This window comes from Sus scrofa, chromosome 16 (assembly GCF_054392235.1).
Source record: "Sus scrofa isolate SSC_HxYL_T2T_F1_AM1 chromosome 16, Sscrofa_HxYL_maternal_Yorkshire_Landrace_v2.0, whole genome shotgun sequence".
Taxonomy (NCBI): domain Eukaryota; kingdom Metazoa; phylum Chordata; class Mammalia; order Artiodactyla; family Suidae; genus Sus; species Sus scrofa.
Genome location: NC_139398.1, coordinates 22,595,852 through 22,617,758, shown reverse-complemented (window position 1 = coordinate 22,617,758; position 21,907 = coordinate 22,595,852). Strand labels below are relative to the sequence as shown.

The following is a 21,907-nucleotide window of genomic DNA, read 5'->3' as shown; positions in this document are numbered from 1 at the left end:
AGTTCTCCCTTTGAACTGTGGGGCCTTTTTCATCTTAAATTAAAAATAATCCACTTGCCGAGGTGGCACATTCTGAGGCAAATTGCCCTGAACTCTATCAAACTGTTATCCATTTGAATTTTGAAAACCACTCCCCAATGGCAAAATATGTACACAAATAGTTTAAGGACACTTGAACTGTGTCTGAGTTTGAATTACCACCCAGCTAGAAAGAGTGGGATTTCTTGGGAAAGTACTTAATTTTCTTAACTGATTTTTTATAAAATAAAGACCACCATAACTTATTTTATAGCTTTGTTGTGAAGTTTAAACTATATTGAGTACTCTGTATAAATCTTGTCACATGGTATGAACTTGATAAAAGTCAGCTTTTTAAAAATCTTATAATGTTATTATTATGCTATTTATTATACAGAAGTTATTCATGTACATATCTGTGGAGTCTATTAGATTGTGAATTCCTTAAACAAATGCATTCCTATGAACTCTAATATTTCATATAAAACCATTGTATCAGGTAGTAACTAGGCATTGGATTGTGTTGGATTGTGTGTTGAATGAATGAATTATTACTCAAACATATAGCAGAATGATAATGCATAAATTTGAATCTGTAATTATGGCAACAAGTATTTGTTGAAAAAGAAAGGTAAAAATGTGAGCTTATTCAAGGCCTAGGTCTCAATTCAAAAGAAAATTAATCAAGAAGGGTATAAAGAGAAATGAATGGGGGAAGAAATTAAACAGGTATGGCTCTATTAATGGATTACAGAAATGAAAGAAATATTTTTTCTATATTAGACAATGGGAAGAGTAAATTATTTGGTAAGCATACAATATCTGTCTATTAAAACATTTTTGAAAACAGCAATAACACAGCACTACACAACTGTTAAAGTGGTGAAAAATCTGGAACGCTGACAACACCAAATGCTGACATGGAGGTGGAGCAATAGGAAAGCTCTTCCACTGTTGGTGAGAATGCAAGTGGTACAGACACTTTAGGAAACAGTTTGGCAGTTTCTTACAAAATGAAACATACTGCTATAATATGATACAGCAGTCACACTCTTTAGTATTTACAAAACCTGTACACAGATATTTATAAAAGATATTTATTCATAATTTCCAAAACCTGGAAGCAACAAATATGTTCTTTTGTAGGTGAATGGATAAATGAACTGTGGTACTTCCAGACAATAGAATACTAGTTAGTGGTAAAAAGAAATAAGCTATGAAGTCATAAAAAGACTTGGAGGAAATTTAGAAGTACATTAATAAGTGAAAGAAGCCAATATGAAATGCTATACATACCATATGATTCCAGCTATATGATGTTCTGGAAAAGGCAAAACTATCGAGACTACATTAACTGTGACTGTAATATCACTGGAAGTATATAGACATAGTAATTGTTCATAATTTAATATGTTCTTATTAATATTGTGATATGGCTGTTAACGGTATAAGTTTCACTCTTACTCAAAATAAAATTTACAGCATATTACAATAAAACCTCTAAAGAATGTTTAACCTATAGCTTGAAAGTGATTTACTTGCCAAGAAAGAATAAAAAATTCTAAATTTAATTTCTTGGTGGGCAAAAAACACAAAACCAAATCATTGCTGGCTGTCCCATTACGTACAATGGTAAATAATTCCATTTGGCAAAATTTCTACTGTGTGGAAAGCCTCTTATTGTAGGTAGAGTTTTCCAATTACTTAGTATGAATCTGTCACAGTGTACCTATTCATAACTAACATATGCTTCAAAAGATAGGAGGGAAGACAGAGTCAGTCTTGCAGATGTTTTTTAATAACTGCAGGACACAGTAAAGAATTAAAAAATAGAAGAAATATGAAACATGCTAAGTAAATAAAACTGGACTTCAAAAATTTCCCATGCATTGGGTATTTCAATTTGCTCTCTACTCAAATAATTGTTAATTCTTGCTTGTTTTTTAAATTACTTTTCCAAAAACCTCATATTTATAGGTAATGATATATTTCTTTTCTCTTTATTCTTCCATTTGTGCAAGGTAGCCACCAGTATCCTATTTCTCTTTCCCCTTTTCAGAGATGTATCACTGAAAGTTCTACCATCTCTCTGCCATGAGGTGCAAGCAGTCCGCAAGAGGTTGGCGTGATCCCCATTATTACTGGGAAAACTATTAATTTGAACACCTGAGATAGCTAGAGTCTCTAGAGCATGCAAGGAATGCACTGGCAGTCTATAGGAGACTACTTCCAACAAATTAATTTAGCAGAAAATCACTCCCCACCAGGACTGCAAGTATTTAAGGTATTTCCTTAAGTAGTTAAAAGGGTCTTGAAAACATATAAAAGGCAAATGGAAAAGTAGTCGGTCTTGATCATGATAAATGGTAGGTACTGTAATTGGTATATTACACTGGGATAATTGCAGATGTATATTTGCATTGAGTTTTTATTAGTCTCTTTCAGCCTTTATTATCTTATTATCTGGCTATCAATATTAATTGGGTACTCTTCATTGCTCATTCAAAGATGCTGTGACTTTGAACAGTCCAATTACCTCTAGAGACTGTTTTGATGTCATAAATACATTCTAGTCACTTGCAAATTTTTCATAAGGGTTTTGTATAGATGTCACAAAGACTACAACATTTGAGAAATCCCAATATGGATAATGTAACATAAAACATTTCTACTTCAAAAAAAAGAGTGATCTCAATGGAAATTTTTATTTTAGTTGCCTTGACCTAATAAATTCATATTTAGTTTATAGAAGGTTTACTGAGTCGGAATGCGATAGAGATATACATGATGCCACAATGGAGTAATAGATTGATGCTGACAGGAGTAACAAATGAAAAATAAGAATATAAAATAACAAGTATCATAGAATTATGTGCAAAACTAGTGATAGCTAACAGTTTTTCCTTTTTTTAAAGAAAGTTTTCCTTGGAAGGTGAGTTTAAAGTAGTTAAAAGAAGGTGGGATGTTCATTAACAGAATGAAGGTTTGGGGTTAAACAAGAAGTAAATCAGTAGTTTCCAAGATTATACTAAAGATATTTTACATGAGGATCCATGAGAAGTTGGTCTGTTCTTAATTGAGTTGCAGTCAAAATGTATTATGTAAAAATTGTGAAAAGTTGAAGAGACCATTTCGAAGTCCTAAAGAACAGGTGATTTTGTTTTGAGGTATTGGAATCAACAACATATTCCTAAAGAAAGGTTCTTCTCTCAGCTTTGTGAGGGATTTAGTTAAGTCTGGTAAGTGGATATACTGGAAGAGAGAAGAAAACTGATTTAAAATCCAGGCAGACTTGTCATCTGACTGCATTGGGTTTCCAGGCTTTCTGCTTTTCTTTGCCTCACTTTATTCATCCGCTTATGTTATAATGCTGTCTGTGGAGTGCTTGACCTGCATAGAAAGTTCCCAAATAATTGAATTGATAGAAATCATATCTATTAACAGAAAGCCTCTCTCTTGGGGGTTAATTGTTGACCTTTTTGAACAATGCTGGTGTTAGCAGCACTATTACTCCCCCACTTCTTCAGTCAAAAAATCTGCATACAACTTTAAAGTCAGCCCTCTATATTCAAGGTTCTACATCCTGGGACTCAACCAACTACAGATCACTTAGCACTATTCAATATAGATATTGAAAAATATGTTTATAAGTGGACCTGTGCTGTTCAAGCCTTTGCTGTTCAAGGATCAACTCTGTACATATATACTACTATAATATATATATATAGTATACACACACACATAAATGTCACAATGATTGATTATATGGTGTATATCTATACATATGCATATAATTCAAAATAGTTGATCTATTCATATCAGGTAGTTACCCATAAACAATTCTGATATTTTGCCCATTACATAATCTTGATGGTTTTCCATATCTTGCTCCCTCTCTCTGGAAACCCAGCAGTAAACCATGTGTCATGCATATATTCCAAATTAAGATTTATGTCTATACATACTGTAAAAGAAATTACAAAGCCTTGGTGACATCAAAATAATTTACTATGTATAAAAATATATCTATGTACAGATACCTTAGAATAGTGTAGAATATCTCTTTTTGGAATTGGACTAGAAGAAAGCTATAATGTATTGAACTTACTTTACAATGTTACAATATTACCCCTAAACTCACTCTCAGGTTATAAAATAAATAGTAATTGGTACCGTTTAATACATACTATAGTAGAACCTCCTAGTAGTCCTTCCATATCTGATCTCACTTTCTCTTACAGTAATAGAACCCTCAAATTTTAGTTCCATATTTAGTTTCCCAAAATACAAATGAGTTTTCAGTTTTTTGGAAGCGCAATATGGCCATGTAACTAGTTTTAGAAAAGGGAAAGAGAGCAGAAATACGGTGAATAACTTGAAATCTTTGCTAATGTAGAGCAGGCACACATTTTCTCCTTTTCTTCCTTTCCCTTCCTCCATCCTACTTTTTGCAATGTTAGTGTAATGGATTGACATCTAGTCACGATCTTGGATGGTGAAAGTAGGAATCACACCCTAGTGGTGATGTCGAAAACTAAAGAGATGTTTTCATCTATGAGCGCTTTTGGCAGCAAAGTGGTTTCCCCATCCTTGGATAACCTGTATCTATTTAGATGTTTACATGAGAGATAAGTTTTGTCTTATTGTCAGTTTGAGGGTGTCTGTTTCTTAGAGTTAAATATAATCTTGAACACTCTTGAACACTATGTTATGCATGTTGACCACTAATTTCTGTGTGTTTTATGTATTTGATTATATATATTTATGCTATAATATACAGGGTATATTATAGTCTTGTAAAGTAGGCATCATATCTTTAGTTTACAGAAAAGAATCCTGATTTTTTTTTCTCTATAATAATTGAAAGACTTCATGGAAAGAAGCACTGGCTTGAAGTCTTTTACATTCAGTTTGCCAAATGAAAACCAATTTACCCACCTAATGTCTGCAGGTGTTTAAATAGGAATACAAAAAAACAAAGAGAACAACAAAAAGAGCAAATTGAACACAAGCTCCATATTAAGTGGTTTTAGTTCTATGACTAAGTGGTCTATTGCAGATAGAAATATGCTCTTTATTCCCTGAAGAGTACACTTTTTCTAGGAAAAAACTGATAGTTACTTAATATCTATGTGTCCAGATAGTAGTCTCTAGAAGGAAGAAGAGGAGGAGGGATGAAGGGGAGAGGAAGGAGAGAGATAGAGAAGGAAGAGGACAGTGAAGGAGTTGAAAAGAGCATGAAGTTGAAGTGGGGTGGGATGATGAAGGTAAAGAAAAGAAAGTCGTACTCTATGAAATGTCAAGATGAGTTTGCTTAATTAGAAGACGCATAAAGGCAAAAACACCAAAGCTGTATAATATGGTTTTGCTTAAAATCCCACTTATCTCTAATTAGTAAAATTATATAATCCAAGCTAAGAATGTATGAGAAGTTTAACTGAAAGGTAAAAAAAAAAAAAAAAAAAAAAAAAAACAGAACACTTGTAACGATGGAAGACAATTATCCAAACACAGGTTGATTTACTGTAAGTAAATTTAGATGCATCTGAATGGCTATAAAGATAAAGAAATCATCTTCATATTGATATTGATTCATATTGTTTTCATATTAGTATTTATTTATATCGATAAATATTATTTATATTTGTGGTTTAATTTCTTTGGAGGGCAACTAGAAGATTTGTGGTTTATTGCCCTATCATTTTGTGTTTTATTTACCTTGGGCACCTTTCCATCCTATGATGTCAGAAAGCAACTTTTTTCTAAATATAAAAAGGAGTATAAGTGGACTATAGGTATGATTTAATATTATGTGCATTTATTTATAATATATAAGAACTCATTTTATTCTTAGATAATAAAAATAATAATACATAAAAGAAAATAGATTTGAAACAGTAGTGGGACCAAGTTGAAAGACATAGCTTAAGAGGAAAATGGCTTTTGTGACTTTTAAACAATAGCTTTGCATGACACCTGGTGTCATTTACAAAATTCGTAATAGAAGCAGGAAAGAAGAGAAGCCTCATTGCATCCACTGCTTACATCCTGTTTCTTGGGATCACTCTGTCTCTTTAGAGGGACAAAGCAAGTCAGTAAGACTTCACTCATAGATACATAAGAAGAAGGTACCCAGTGTTTTAATATATTGTGTGATGAAAGAGAAAGTACATATAAAGACATCTAATGCCTGCTAAAGTGTGCCATTTGCATCAAGAAAAAGTACATACATGTGATTGAGTGGTAAGCTGAACTAGGCATTTTTTTTCATGAAATCAAATTTTTACTTGAAAGAATAACTGACAAACTATAATAATTGAGACTGATTTATTTGGTGGATATTTTATTTTAAAAAATGAGTGAAACAAGCCTGTAAATCCAAGGAAGGCAAGTGATTGTACTTGTGGCCAATGACAAAATTTGAGCTCTTCAAGCACCTATGAGAATTTGAAAAAAGTTGTATCAACCACCACAGGCTTGGCAGCTTTCCAATATATAAAGCTTTTTAAAATTAGATCAGTAGTAATATAAACAAATGCTATTTTATATAACGAAATGTCAACATTTAAAAGATGTGCATAGCTTGATTACCACTGTTCTTCAAGTGACCAATGTATGATATTACAAAATCATGAATGGATAACTATCCATTCAAATTCTAAGATGATGGATTCCATTTTAATTTCTTAGAATCTATGGCTTATCAAGTGTGGGATATTATCAAAAAAAAAATAATATTCCCAACTATCTGAAAAAGCTATGAAAATAAACTCCTATTTTACTACTCTATATTGGTGTGAGACTAAATTTTCTTTATCTACTTCAACTACAACAACATATCACAATAGATTGAATGCAGAAGCATGTATGAGAACCCAGGTGTATTCTATTTAGCCAAACATGAAAGGATTTGCAAAAATGGAAAATAAGGCCATTCTTTACACAATTATTTTGTTTTGGAAAATAGAATTGTTTTTTACAAAATATGTGAGGTTTTCAGTGAGTGGGTGGTTATTACTATTTTAAATAAACATTTTAAAATTTACACCTTTAATATTCAAATAAAGAGATATAAACACATAAAGCAAAGCTTTTGGAGGATTGAACAGTTAATGTAAGAATGAAGATTTGAGGACTACAGCTCTAGTCCATTCTGTTTGGCCCATGGATCAGCCCTTCAAGCAGACCATTTTTATTGAGAATTGGCCCAGATTTGCAGCCAAAGAGCTTTCTGATCCTGATTATAAAAGACAGAAAGTTAAAAGCACAGAGGCCCATTTTGGTGTTGAACTCTCTTATTCCCTTTCAATCCAAGATGGCAGGACAGTTCCCTTAAAAGCTTTGCAAATATCCTATGTGGGTCCATTCCATGACCTAAAAAACCACTGTCACATTCTTTGTAAAATAAGAGGCCTCTCCTGTGTCTGGTGACAGCAACCTTCAGAATTTTAAAAGCTTTTTTGTTCTGAGAAATTTTGCTAGTCACTGCCTTAAATTTTTCAGGGATTTCAACCAAGAGTATTATAGCCACATTTTTGGTTTTATCTTTAACCTGCAGCTATTTGTACTTTCTGGCTTTAAAAAAATGGGAATTGAGAAGGGGTTGTGTTAGGGGCTACATGGGGACTCAAAGGTGCCTAGGGCCCCAGACCTCAACTCTCATCACCTCTACGTAGCCCAGGGTAACTCTCACAGTGGCAGGTAAGCCCATCTCTTTTCTCATTGACACAGGGGCCACTTACTCTGCTATGCCTGCCTATTCCAGAAAAACAAAAATCTCTCAGGTCTCTGTTGTGGGAGTTGATGGTTTACTATCTACACCACAAATTACTGAACATCTACCTTGCATGCTTCAGGATATCCCATTTTCCCAAAATGCTCTATTCCTATTCTCGGGAGAGATCTCCTCACCAAATTCAAAGCCTTTATCACTATCCCAAATCCACCCCCCCCCCCAGTCTAGTCTATCTACTGCTTCTAGACCCCACTTCCTCTCCTCCCTAGCTTTTGTCTCCCAAATCACTCAGCAGGTAGCCCAGTCCCTTGGCATAGCCTGGAAACTGCATATGCCTTACAGACCTCAGTCCTCAGGAAAAGTAGAAAAGGCAAATTCTATTCTCAAAACACACCTAATCAAACTCTCTAGAATTACAAAGGCTGTGGACCGAACTCCTTCCCTTGGCTTTGGCTCTCATTAGGTCTACTCCATGGGCCCTGTCTTTCCTCAGTCCTTTTGAAACTTGTGTATGGGCGTCTTTTTCTCTTAGGTCAATTCCCTACCACGAGCCCCTTACTGGGAAATTATCTTCCCTGCCTTAACCTTATCGGACACCTCAGTAATTCATGGGAAAACTGGCTAAATTGGATGCCACGGGTCCTACCCTTTTTAGGCTCTCTCCTTTTACTTACTCTCATTTTGACTTACGGTCCATGTTTAATGCATCTTCTTTCAAAACTCCTTCAGAACCGCTTACAGGCCTTCACCAACCAAACTATCCATGAGCTATTTCTAACTTTCTCAAATTATCAAAAACTTTGAGCCCACACAGACCCCCTTGACCCACGTTCCGGCCTTTTCTTGTCTCACCCCCACGATTCCCCTGTCCAGCAGGAAGCAGCTACGGACGATTGATCTCTGGCCCTTTTCCTAAATCAAAAAGGCTGGAATGTTAGGGGCTTCATGGAGGCTCTTTGTTCAAATGGCTCTTTATGCTGACCCATGAGACTCACCACCTTGCTCAATCAACATCCTGTTTTCGCCGCTGACGCTGACTTTCCCAAGACTACGAGACCCTGTCCCCCTTTCACAATGGGACACCACACACCTCCAGCTTTCTCAGGATTATGAGACCACCCTATGGTGAGACACCTTCGACTTGCTCACGACAATGTGATGATCAGAGTTTAGCTGCGGGGGAAAGATAAATTAACCCCCGCCCTGCCCCGCTTCAGGGAATCAAATTTCCCATCCTCAGGGTATAAGAAGCCCCCGTGAAAAGGGCGGGGGACTGGCTCTTCTCAAGGGTCAGTCGCCCTCTCCCTGACCCCTCTAATCAATTGTCTTCTCTTTGCCTGAACACCTGGCTCATTCTCTTTTTCTCCAAACTCGCCTTACAGGTTTAAAATTTCAACTTCGTTCTAATAGCTCATTTTTCTCCTTCTGTACATTACCATACGTAGCTTATAATGATCCACTGGCATTTTTATCACATTGTAGAAAATCATCTTACCAAGATCTACAAGTATATTCTACTTACATTTCCTGTTTTTAAGTATACAATAGGACATGCTTTTGCTATTTGTTACACAATTGTATGACACATGTCATTGTTTTTCAACCTGCTATGGCAGTTTACCTCTCCTTTTATAGCATCAACTAGTTTTCATTTTTTTCTGGACATTTTAGAGTCTTTGCCAACAATTCCCTTGGTTCTTTTCCATGGCCATCCAAAGTCTGGTCCTAAAGCTAAAGACAAAAGTTGCAAAGACTTGTTATAATAGTACATTACTCCTAGAACCAAGGTTGGTGTCAGTATGCTTGTGCTGCATAACAAAACATTTTTGCATCTTGTGATTATTTGCATTGCTATTCAACCTGGCTTGGATGCCTTCATATCATTTATGGAAGACTGTCTCCAGAGAGCCACCCTATTTCTCACTAGGATACCTGGGCCATTTATTTATTTATTTATTTATTTATTTATTTTGTCTTTTTGCCATTTCTTGGGCTGCTCCCACAGCATATGGAGGTTCCCACTCTAGGGGTCTAATTGGAACTGTAGCCACCGGCCTATGTCAGAGCCACAGCAACGCGGGATCTGAGCCGCGCCTTCGACCTACACCATAGCTCACGGTAATGCTGGGTCATTAACCCACTGAACAAGGCCAGGGATCGAATCCAAAACCTCATGGTTCCTAGTTGGATTTGTTAACCACTGCGCCACAATGGGAACTCCAGGGCCATTTATCTTTTATCCTTACCATACCAACTTGAGCTTCTTGATGGTATAGCTAAGAATCTCAAAACATTAAGGAATCTCAAAACATTAAGAAAGAACAAATCCCACTATGTAAGTTCTTTTCAAGTCTTGTTACTGTCATGTTCGTTAAAATCTCATTGGAGTTCTCATTGTGGTTTGGTGGTAAAGACCTGACTAGTATCCATGAAGATGCAGGTTCAGTCCCTGGCCTAGCTCAGTTGTTTAAGGATCTGACATTGTGGTGAGCTGTGGTGTAGGTTGCAGACGCAGCTCATTCCTGCATTGCTGTGGCTGTGGTGTAGGCCTGTAGCTACAGCTCTGATGATGCAACCCCTAGCTTAGGAACTTCTATATGTCATGCATGAAGCCCTAAATAGAGGAAAAAAAAAATCTCATTGGACAAAGCAAATCATAGCATTGACTCGACTCATAGTGAAAGTTAAAGTTTTGCAGAGAAAGATATATGGTCACTGGAAGGGCACAAATCTGTGGCCATCTTTTTGTTTTGTTTTGTTTTTTTAAGGCTGCAGCCAAGGCATATGGAAGTTAAGTTACCAGGATAGGGGTCTAATCAGAGCTGTGGCCACTAGCCACAGCCATGGCCACAACAATGCCAGACCTGAGCCCGTCTACAACCTATACCACAGCTCTTGACAATGCTGGATCCTTAACCCACTGAGCAAGGCCAGAGATTGAACTCACGTCCTCATGGATGCTGGTCAGATTTGTGTCCACTGAGCCATGATGGGAATTCCTATGGCCATCTTTGCACCTGTGAAGGAGTGATTTTTTTTTTTTTTTCAACCCTATGTCATATGGAGTTCCTGGGTCAGGGATCAGATCCTAGCCACTGTTGTGACCTATACTGCAACTTTATGCACAGTAGGACACTTAACCCACTGTGCCAGGACAGGAATCAAAACTGAGTCTCAGCACTCCAGAGATGCCACCAATCCCATCGTGCCACAGTGGGAACTCTAAAAAATTATATTGATTTTGAAAATATTCCTATTATCATTCTCCAATATTATGGACAACTTGTTCTTTCTAAAACTGTGACTAGAGTCACGTCCCATAGTACATCAATTTTCAAAAATAAAAAAAAGAAGCATCAATGTCTTCTTTTTGTTATTTCTTAGGCATGTAAGTTAAAAAACATAAGACAAGAAAAGCATTTATTTTTAATGTAGTTTTAAATATAATTTGTTTTATATATTTCAACTACATGAATTATTTAGAGAATAAGTGAGAACTCTAATCATTTTTAAATTTTGCCATTTTTATATTAGTCTCATGAAAATTTATACAGTCTAAAAACCTCAGGTTATATTTGCAATGGATATTTTTATATGTTGTCTTTGTGAACTAAAAGATTGTTTAATGATGGAAATGGCTTATCTGAATTTTACGTGCTAATGCTAAAACAATGTATTAGTTACTAAATAAACAAGCTTTATCTTAATGCTATGACTAATTTATATTATTAATTTTATTGAAGAAATATTTTAGCTAACTCAGAAAATATTATAAATGGTCTCCTAAAATTTTTATCATTCTTCTATTAAATAATTTGTTGGTTGAAGGGTTAATTTAGATATACTGCATTCCATTTGACTTATAAAATTTAATAATTGAAATGTAATAATTATGGTTGGCCTTCTAATGTTAATTGTTAATATGCAATGTGCCTTTTGTTTCTTTACTGAATCAGTGATTTATAAAAAGACCATATATATTGATTATTAAACTTATGTCTGCAGACTTAAAACAGATTTTAATTCTACATGTTCTTGATACTTATTAGCTCAAATATTCTTATTTTTAAACAAAGCATATAATTATGTGTGAAGTATGGTCACATAGCTACACACATAAATTATATGAATAAATTATCTAAGTATATATTATCTTGTTTTAATTTTGGGTTAAATATAATCACAAGACTTAGGAAAATTGTAATTAAACAGTATTCAAAATGTTTAAAATACTAGTTATATATGAAAAGGGAGAGAAAGCATTCAAAATTAGCTATAAAAAATCCCCGAGAGCTTAGATTCAGGTGGCATTATTTTTCCAAAATCAACATAGCAAACAATTCTGGTGAAAATTAGCAAATTGAAAAACAAAGAAGGCAATGTTCAATAAAATACTGAAGATCTGAAAAGATAATGTGAAGATATATTATGTGTGTGCATATTTATATGCTATGCTAATGTAAAGAATTGTTATTTTTTTAAAACATAATTTTGCCTTAAACTTGCATATCCATAGCTATTTTTCTGTAACTTTTTATCACAGACAGATTCCTTAAAATAGAAATATAGGATTTCCCATTGTGGCTTAGTCGTTAATGAATCTGACTAGGAACCATGAGCTTTCAGGTTCGATGCCTAGCCTCTCTCAGTGGGTTAAGGGTCCGGCATTGCCGTGAGCTCTGATGTAGGTCACAGATGCGGCTTGGATCCCGAGTTGCTGTGGCTCTGACATACGTAGGCCAGTGACTGCAGCTCCAGTTATACCCCTAGCCTGGGAACCTCCATATGCTGCTACTGCGGCCCTAGAAAAAGACCAAAAAAAAAAAAGAAATATGAAAATAGGGTCTAAATCCTCACTGCCCATTAATTCGTCTTTCAGAGCAATATAATCTCCTTTCTCTTCCCATCCTTTCCTGGAACCCTCTGTCAACAAGTTCACTATGTCCTTCTGATTGGTAGAGTGAATTTTATCCCTGGTGTGGCTTTTCAGATGTGTGATCATTCTTTTCATTTGTAACTGTGATCTCTCATTATTCTTCCCAGTTCTCTATCTTGGTTTTCTTGAAAATTTTCTAGCTTGCCATGCTTATTCAAGTTCTCCCCCTTTGTTCTTCATAAGCCCCAGTATACTTTTGACTTCAGTGTTTTCTTCCCCAAAATTGCATTCCAGACATAATCTCAGGGGAATATTTTTTCCCTCCATGTGGTTCCAAAATTTATTTAGATTATGATGATTCCCCAATCTATATCTCTAGCCTCAAATTTTTCTCAATGTTGAATTTACTGAGGGGTGGTAGACAGAGTTAAGACAATAAAATGTTGAATGAGATATAAAAAAATCATCAAGGACAATGAAGCAATTATCTTTTTAGAACTACTGTTAATGTAAGACAAGTGCTAGAATGATGGGTGATGTCTACAGAGATATAAGCTTGAAGGAGGATTATTCTGATGATAGAAGAATATCAAGCATTTTAGTATTTTGATGAAAATAACTGGAGGGAGGGAAATGCTGAAAATACAATAGACTATAGATTAGAAAAGGATCAAAATCCCTGCAAAGAAAAGAAAGAATAGGAGAATATGAAACAGTGGTAGAAACTGGCCTTGGGCACAATAGGGTACATCATTTTCTCAAAGACTGAAGGGATTAAAATAAGAATGACTGTTTATATGGAGCTTTTATTATAAACTAAGAATAGGCATGGATTTCTCATCTTCAACATTAGGTATTTTTTAAAACTTTTATGACCATACATGTGGCATATGTAAGTTCCTCTGCCAGGGATTGAACCTGTACCTCTGCTGTGACACAAGTTGCTGCAGTTAGGTTCTTAACCCACTGCACCATAGCAGGAACTCCCTAGGTATCTTTTTTTAAAAATATTAAAGTATAATTGTTTTACAGTATTCCTTCAATTTCTGCTGTACAGTGAAGTGACCCAGCCAAATGTGTGTGTGTGTGTGTGTGTGTGTGTGTGTGTGTGTGCGTGTGTATTCTTTTTTTCTTTCATGCTATCCTCCATCATGTTCTAACCCAAGATACTTTACAGTTTCATGTTCTAACCCAAGATACTTTACGTAAGACTCCATTACTCATCTGTTCTAAATGTAATTATTTGCATCTACCAACACCAAACTCCCTGCTCATCCCCTTCCCTCTCCCCTCCCCACTGGCAAACACAAGTCTGCTCTCATGTTGATGATCTATTTCTGTTTTTGTGCCACATTTTAGATTCCACGTATGAGTGATATCATACAGTATTGTCTGTCTTTCTTGCTTACTTCACTTAGTATGAGAATCTCTAGTCCAATCCATGTTACTTGCCAATGGCATTATTTTGTCTGTTTTATAGCTGAGTGGTATTCCTTTGTATATATGCACCACATCTTAATGCATTCGTATGCTAATGGACATTTGGTGTATTTCTGTGTCTTGGTTTTTGGAATAGTGCTGCAATTAACATAGGGATACATGTAACTTTTTGAATGAAAGTTTTGTCCAGATATGTGCCTAGGAGTGGGATTGTTGGATCATATGGTGGTTCTATATTTAATTTTCTGAGGAACCTCCATATTGTTTTCCATAGTGGTTGTACCAGTGTAACATTTCCGTCAATAGTGAAGGAAGTATTATCCCTTTTCTCCACATCCTCTACATCATTTGTTGTTTGTTGACTTGTTGACAATGGTCATTCTGACTTGTGTGAGGTGGTACCTCCTTGTAGTTTTGATATGCATTTCTCTAATAATTAGTGATGTTGAGCATCTCTTCCGGTGCCTACTAACCTTGGGTATCTGCGATTTTTTTCCTCTTTTAATTGTACCCACTTTTCCTTCTCAATAATAAATATAAACGTACACAACTGTCTTCCAGTGGTTGTTGTTAAGGTTATATAAAAAAGGGAAAACCTATAAATAGTAAATATATTTATAAACATTGCAAGCCATAGTTAAATAACTACTTTGGTAAAGAAAATGTAGTTTTTAGTTTATACTTTTGAGGTAGATTTGTTATTAAACCAAATTATTTTTATGTGCTATAATCCTATTCAGAATAACTTTCTATGAAGGTAAAATAGCAAAGTATAGATCAACATCAATTTAATAAGTATTTAATTAAACACATACTTATTTGTAAAATATGCAAAATTGTTTTGGTATTGTAAACTTCTAGTAACGGCTAACTCTAATGATTAACTGTCAGTGGTCCTATAAAGAAACTGAAATGAGCCGGAAAGACAAAGACAAATACCATATGATATCACTTATAAGTGTAATCTAATATCCAGCACAAATGAACATCTCCCCAGAAAAGAAAATCATGGACTTGGAGAAAAGACTTGTGGCTGCCTGATGGGAGGGGGAGGGAGGGGGAGGGAGTGGGAGGGATGGGGAGCTTGGGCTTATCAGATACAACTTAGAATAGATTTACAAGGAGATCCTGCTGAGTAGCATTGAGAACTTTGTCTACATACTCATGTTGCAACAGAACAAAGGGTGGGGGAAAAAAATGTAATTGTAATGTATACATGTAAGGAAAACTTGATCCCCTTGCTGTACAGTGGGAAAAAAAAAAAAAAAAAGAAACTGAAAAGCATGCACATATTTTTGAATTGCAATAGAACTTTGAATTCTAATTCAATTGACTATCCCATATGGACCAAGGATGAGTTATGTACATGCTTTTATGGTAATACTATATGAATACTGTCACCTATATTTCTTTTTAAAACACAGCAATGTGTTTTTATCCCTGTTAGAATTAGAATGGTAGAAACTAGCTGATTCTTACACATAGTAAAGTTTGGAAAACACTGATCAAGGGAATACTTTTCTTGGAAAATCTATGGCGATTTCACAGCGTTGATGTGTGTCTACCATGAGGATGAAGGAAGACATTTTAAATTATCAATAACTGTGATTTAAAAACACGCAGTACATTAATCTGCATATTCTGTTGTCACTTGTCAACAGAATAAGTTAAATACCTTTAGGAAAGAAAAGACTGAGAAAAGACTGGAACACAGGATTAAATCATATCCAGTTAATCTAACCCTGTAGTTACCTCAATATTTAGATTAATGAGGTATTTCTCTGAAGGCTTCATGAAAATTCTCATAAACTGATCCTTTAAAGTCACGGTTTTCCCAGAAGGCTATATACGAACCAGGGCTATTGCATTAAAGCTCACATAAATTGAAGCTGTTTTGTCCACTTTCTAAAATATATCAACAAAAATGTTGTCAAAAATATGTAAGTTAAAAAATAAGCACATCCTTCAATAATATAAGTGAATGAATTACATTGATTTAAACACTACAACTTCTGTACTTTTTAATTGTCCTCTGGGGTAAATAATGCTTAAAAGTATTATAATAGAGAATCTTTTGAGCTTAAATTTTGCTGATACCATATCCTTAGGAAGGCTGATAGTTTAAAAATCACCAGATGAAATTTACCTATATGTTCTGCAGATGTCACGGACTCTCAGAAAGATGAAGGTAACCATTTGCTCATCATGATTAAACAAATGAACAAATGAACCTCGGTTTATTAATAGAGAAAAATTTATATTCTAAGATATATTTCATTTATTTTTAAATTATTATAAATTTATTTTTAAAAATAAAATTCAGTATTTTCTTTTCTTTTTTAAAATCTTCTTTCCTATTAGGTATCTTACTTTTACTTTTCTGACCAATTTATTTCCAGAAACTTCAAAATCAGAGGCATCAATGTTCCCTTTTTACAGAGTGCCTTTAATCCCAAAAGGACATTCCTGTTCTTTAGGTTCTATCTCTCCTATATCAGTCACTAATCTAAGCATTTAACTTTCAGTTGTGTAAAAACACTGATTGATCTGGACACCCTTCCCCCCAAACTACCACATTTCAGCCTGAAAACATTTAATAACACCATGCTCTAGACATCAATGACCAATGGCTCAGCAATAGTATGTGGGCTTTGGTCTATCTTCTCCTCCAAAAAATTAAGACTATTTGCTTTGTTTCAATGATTCATCATATTATTGAGATTTTATTATTTTTGCATAAAAATATTGAGTCAAAACAATAAGTTCATCTTCAATAATAGAAAAAAGAAAACCTAGACAGAGTCAAGCAGAAGAGGTCCATATTTGGCAGTTAACATAGATTTTACCACAAGAGATAGAAAAGAGTCATGGCTCTTATATGGTACCTTGTTTTTTCAAATCAATATGCTATGGTATTCTAAGCCAAACAATAAATCTCATCCTTAGCTTTGTAAAACAGATTTGCTTTTAATCCATTTTCTATTGGGGAAATAAGAAATATACAGAAATAAAACATGGGGTATAGTCCTCTTTTTTGTTTTGTTTTGCTTTAATTTATAGATGCTCCTTATCTATCCACCTAGAGCCCAGGAGCATGCTGTGTTACAATTGTGTGCCTCACAGAAGCAAACTAGCAAAAAGATGAAACCATATGTAAGAGGTTTTTCTAAGTGGAGAAGAAAAACACAATTTTCTTAAAGTCGAAGAGGCTTAGCTGCTATGGAAGTCTTTAATACAGAGAACTGAGCTCCAAGACTATACTTTCTTATTCTTTAAGAACTTACATAAAAGGCTTTCACTCTTTTGTTTTTTTCTAGCACAAAAAAAACACTTGAAATATTTGTAGGTGATCCCTAGAGATGTATTTCGGGCACCGTATATGTGTAAGTAGTTTTTTGGAACTTTATATTAGTGTATTAGTATAAATATCCTCAATGATGATATGGCTGAACTTGTAGTCTTATTTTAGCAGTGAAAAGAAAAAGGTTTACCAAAGAAAGAACAAATAATTATTTTGGTTTGTTTACTAATGCGGAAGAAGAGAAAGGATAAGAATTATAAATGGGGGAATAATAGGAACAAAGCAAACTAGTGGTTTTGTTCTATTAAAGTGTAGTCTGCAAGTAGTTTGAAAGGAGGTATAGGTGACTGGTGAAGGCTAATGAAGACAGGTAAGCATAGAAAAGATTATGACTTGCTCAGAGGGCCATGAAGACAGTTTAAAAAAGGATTTTTAATTAGGTAGTATTATAAGCATTGGTATTTGAAAAAGTCATTGTTAACACAGAGTACAGAAATGATTAAAAAGAGTTGGAAGATATTTTAGTAAAACAAACATGATATGTTAACAGTATTAACTGAGACACATTGTAGTTAGATGGACAAAAGTAAGTGTCTTCTAAACTATTAAGACCGTTGAAATTAAATTTGGTGATCCCTTGGCTATAGCTGATATAGAAGGAGAGATAAAGGGGCCATAGGATTTAAGTTTAGGAAATAAGGTGAATTATAATGGTGTGCTTCATTAAGAGGAGATGATCTGAGTGATAGTCCAATAACTAGTTCAAACTGTGATTTTGAGTTTGAGATGCCAAGGGCTCATTCAAGGGGATATAACAAGAGACTATTGAATATAGATGCATTGTTGTGAAAATCTGCTGAGAGATCAAGGCTAGGTTTTATTTTTTTTTCCTAGTGGAAATTCCTAGAACATTAATAGAGTTGAAGCTAAAGTTTCTAATTTCCTTATTACCTAGGAGTAGGTAAATGACCATGTAGGTATGAATAAAATAATAGTATTTAATCTCATTTATATTCTTTCATATTTGCTGCTTTCCTTCCTAATATGAATTTGTATGTGTTTCTTGCTGTACCTTCCTAAAGCTACGCTCACATGCTTGGTATAAGTTCATTATAGGTGTAGATTTTTTCAACTCAATTGCATATTGCTTCCTTTAAAGGTGCTTTTCAAAGGCTATTTGTTGACTAATCAATACCCAATAAACAGGTGTGACTTTTCTCACCATTACCACACAGTTTCTACTATAAGTCTCTTTAATCTTGTTCTGAATATCTTCTAAATATGCTTATTGGATCATTTTTTTGGTACAAAATTGGCTTTTTTTAATCCCATTACCTTTTAATGGAAATAATACTATCTCCTTATGTGGGGGAGGGAGGTGCTCAGCTTTAAACAATCTCCAGATTCAACAATCAAAAACATTATGAAACCCAGACTTAACAGTCAAAAACATTATAAAACCTTTCAGTAAACTGTAGCTCAGGAAATCACAATTAATCAATTTACCTCTAATATAACATAGAAGCATTTTTATGCTTGTAACTACCAATTAGGGTGATGGAAAGTCCAAGGAACCCATGAAACCTAGTACTGAGAGATGACTGTCACTCACCTTTGCACTCTTCTAGCCATTAATTTGATGTTACCTCCTAAAGATTTATTTTCTCATCCAAGTGATAGGAAAGCAAACTCTTGCTTTTCCAATCTAATAAGGCTATTGTAGAGATTAAAATCAAAATTAAAAAAGGATTACCTTTCTGAATGGATTTGTAATCTGCAACTGTAATTAAATATCAAAAAATGTTATTACAGTGTTCATTTTGCCTTTGTTTTTGCAAACTTAACAATTCATCAGTTTGGTTTGTTTAATGCAGTTGACGCCTTTCTCACTATTCAATTACATTGACTGATTATGACTAACTTTATTTAAAAACATTTTATTTCCTACTCTGCCTACCATTTTCTCTATCTCTGGCAACCCTGATTAGAATTTGAGCTATTTCTTTTCCACTGAGTTTCTAGAATTGGCCTGACAGAACTTTGGTTGGAGGCCAGCCCTTAGCTTCTGCCTTGTAGTATGTTGAGAGCTTCGAGGTTTCAGAAAGATATGCCAACAAAATATTTTCAGAAGACAGAATTAATATCATAAAGATTCTAGAGAATTTTGCATATTTTCAAATGCATTTCTTTAAATAAACATTTTTTTCAGTATTGATTCCTAGTGCCATAGAATTGAGTTCCTGAGGAGGCAAAACAATCACACTAGTAAATTATGTTAGCTAGGCTTAGAAAATAAATCGCTACTTGCTTATAAGCAAAATAATTGTTATATGTTTTTGACAACATAAATATAAAATGAAACAGAATATTTAACTTTAAAATATTCTTCATAAACACTCATTATCACATTTAATAGCTTGTAATATCTTCTAATTGTTAAAATGCTGTGCTGATTGTTGAAAATGCATAGGGCAAACATACAAATACCAGCATGCCTCTAACTGCAAAGTTGTTTTCTCAAACACAAACTTCCTTTGTAATTATTCTTTCTGTGCTCATTTCTATAGGTATTGTGCGGTACAATACATCATGCTAAAGGACTAGTCATTACCTTGATGCATGAGCTTCATTTTACTGGGTAGAAAGGCATGGCTGTTATAGCAATTTTAATCAAATACATAATTTAGGCAAGTATGTAAAAAACATTTTTTCTACACATTAATGTCCTTCTATGATGCTGTTTCTATGTATGTTAGCGAATAAAACAACCAAAAATGAACACAAATGGCAGACTGCTTCATTAGAAGGATACAATTAATTGGTAAGCACAGTCAAGTTTATATTTTTTCCATCACTCAAATGAATATGGAGCATGAAACATATAAAAGGTATAGCAATTGTAGAGTGTCTAGAAAGCTGAACTAAAAAGGGAATCGAGGAATTTTATCCTGGTCCAAATTCTACACTAATCTGTGTAGGTGAACTTTTGTATGCCACTAATCTGCATTTCCTCAGTTCAAAATGAGAAAGTTAGAGACCCGGTTTTCAAAAATCCTTCAATTAAAAAAATTGTTATATGTATATACATTGTATATACACACATAGTTTGTCTATGTACATGAAAAGTTATTTTCTATGTTTTTACATAAAATACATAAAATTCTGAAGCATATACTATTTCTAAGGCTAGTGAAACACTTAGGTCTCTGACATCAGTAAGAAAAAGAACAATGGCAGGTATGTAAGACCCAATCACGGTATCTTACCAATGCAACCTATTTCCTAGTTTCTTTACTTATTTTGTACTAGCAATGAAAATATAATGATTCTGATTATAGCAAACCCATAGAATGTGTCAAGTCCTTGATGCAAATAGTGAATTATCATCCTGTCTCTTGTTCCTCAAAAGGCCATGTGCACATGAATTCTATTAAGATAGTGTCATTTACACTTGAGGTTGCTCTGCAATCTTTCATTGGTATTATCTTGTTTCTAGTCATATACACTATGGTTTGTACTTTAGTCACATGTGTGTTTCAACTTTTATAGGAGTTATAATTGCCTAAAAATCTGTATCTAGAACACACGGGATTAACTGCAAACTAAATGGATTTCCTGATTATCTGTTTAATCCATCATTACATGTTGAACTGAACAAAGAAGCAAAGTATCTTTCTAGAGGTTGCATTGAATAAATAATTCTCTGGAGAGGACTCTTTGGGTCCAAAAGCTTACTTTATTAACTAATAGTTGTGTGACTAGGGTGATGTCCTTTAAACTCCTCAAGGCTTCATGTGGCCACATGTAAAGTAAATACCTTATATATCAGCTTCTTAGCATTGCCATAAAGAATCACCACAAACTGGGTGGCTTTCACTCACAGATTTGGAGGCCATTAGTCTGAGATCTAGATGTCAGCAAGGTTCATTTCTTCTGAAGGTTCTTGTGAATCGATCTGCTCCATTTCTCTCCTACTTTTTGCAGTGGATCCATTTTTCTTAGCATCTTTGGAGTCATCCTGACTTTGTTTGAACGTTAGCACATGTTTCCAGCCTAATAACTCTCAGCCCATTTCCTCAGTGTAGAATCCCAGACTGACAACCTACCTTAATTTTATTCTATGTCTTTCCCTTTCAGTCCAAGTTGGTGGTGTTTCTGCTTTATAACATTCTCAAAAATGTTGAGTCTCCTGTGGATGTTGAGGCAATTCATGCTACAGAAAGAGCGTTGTGCACAAGTATTTCCTAAATAAGCCTGTCTCTACTCCTGGCTTCTACTAAGATGGTTGAGTGGATCCATGGATCACATACCTAATCTCTTCATAAAAGATTATCCAGCCACATCCTTTACTCTACCTTCAGAGCATCTTTTACAACAGTGATTACTGAATTTTAGTACCCTGTGCAATCTTGGTAGGCTAAATATCTTCCAAATCAAATGCTAGTTCCTTCTTGCTAGCAGTTCCTTCCTCAATTTACCTTTTTCCTTTCATATTTTACTATGAGCAGTAAGGAGAAACTAGACTTCAGCTTTAGCA

At 34.5% G+C, this 21,907-nt stretch overlaps 1 protein-coding gene across 18 annotated transcripts in view; it reads left to right on the top strand.

The window, feature by feature from the left end:
• CDH12 (cadherin 12) overlaps positions 1-21,907 on the top strand; it is a 989,627-nt gene that overhangs the window by 404,484 nt on the left and 563,236 nt on the right. Inside the window, exon 1 of one of the 18 annotated variants that reach the window (XM_013984708.3) lies at positions 17,387-17,452. The exons of the other annotated variants lie outside the window; for them this stretch is intronic. The gene's annotated coding sequence lies outside the window, so the exon portion shown is untranslated. Of the gene's footprint in view, positions 1-17,386; positions 17,453-21,907 lie in introns of those variants that run through there. 18 annotated transcript variants of the gene reach the window in all.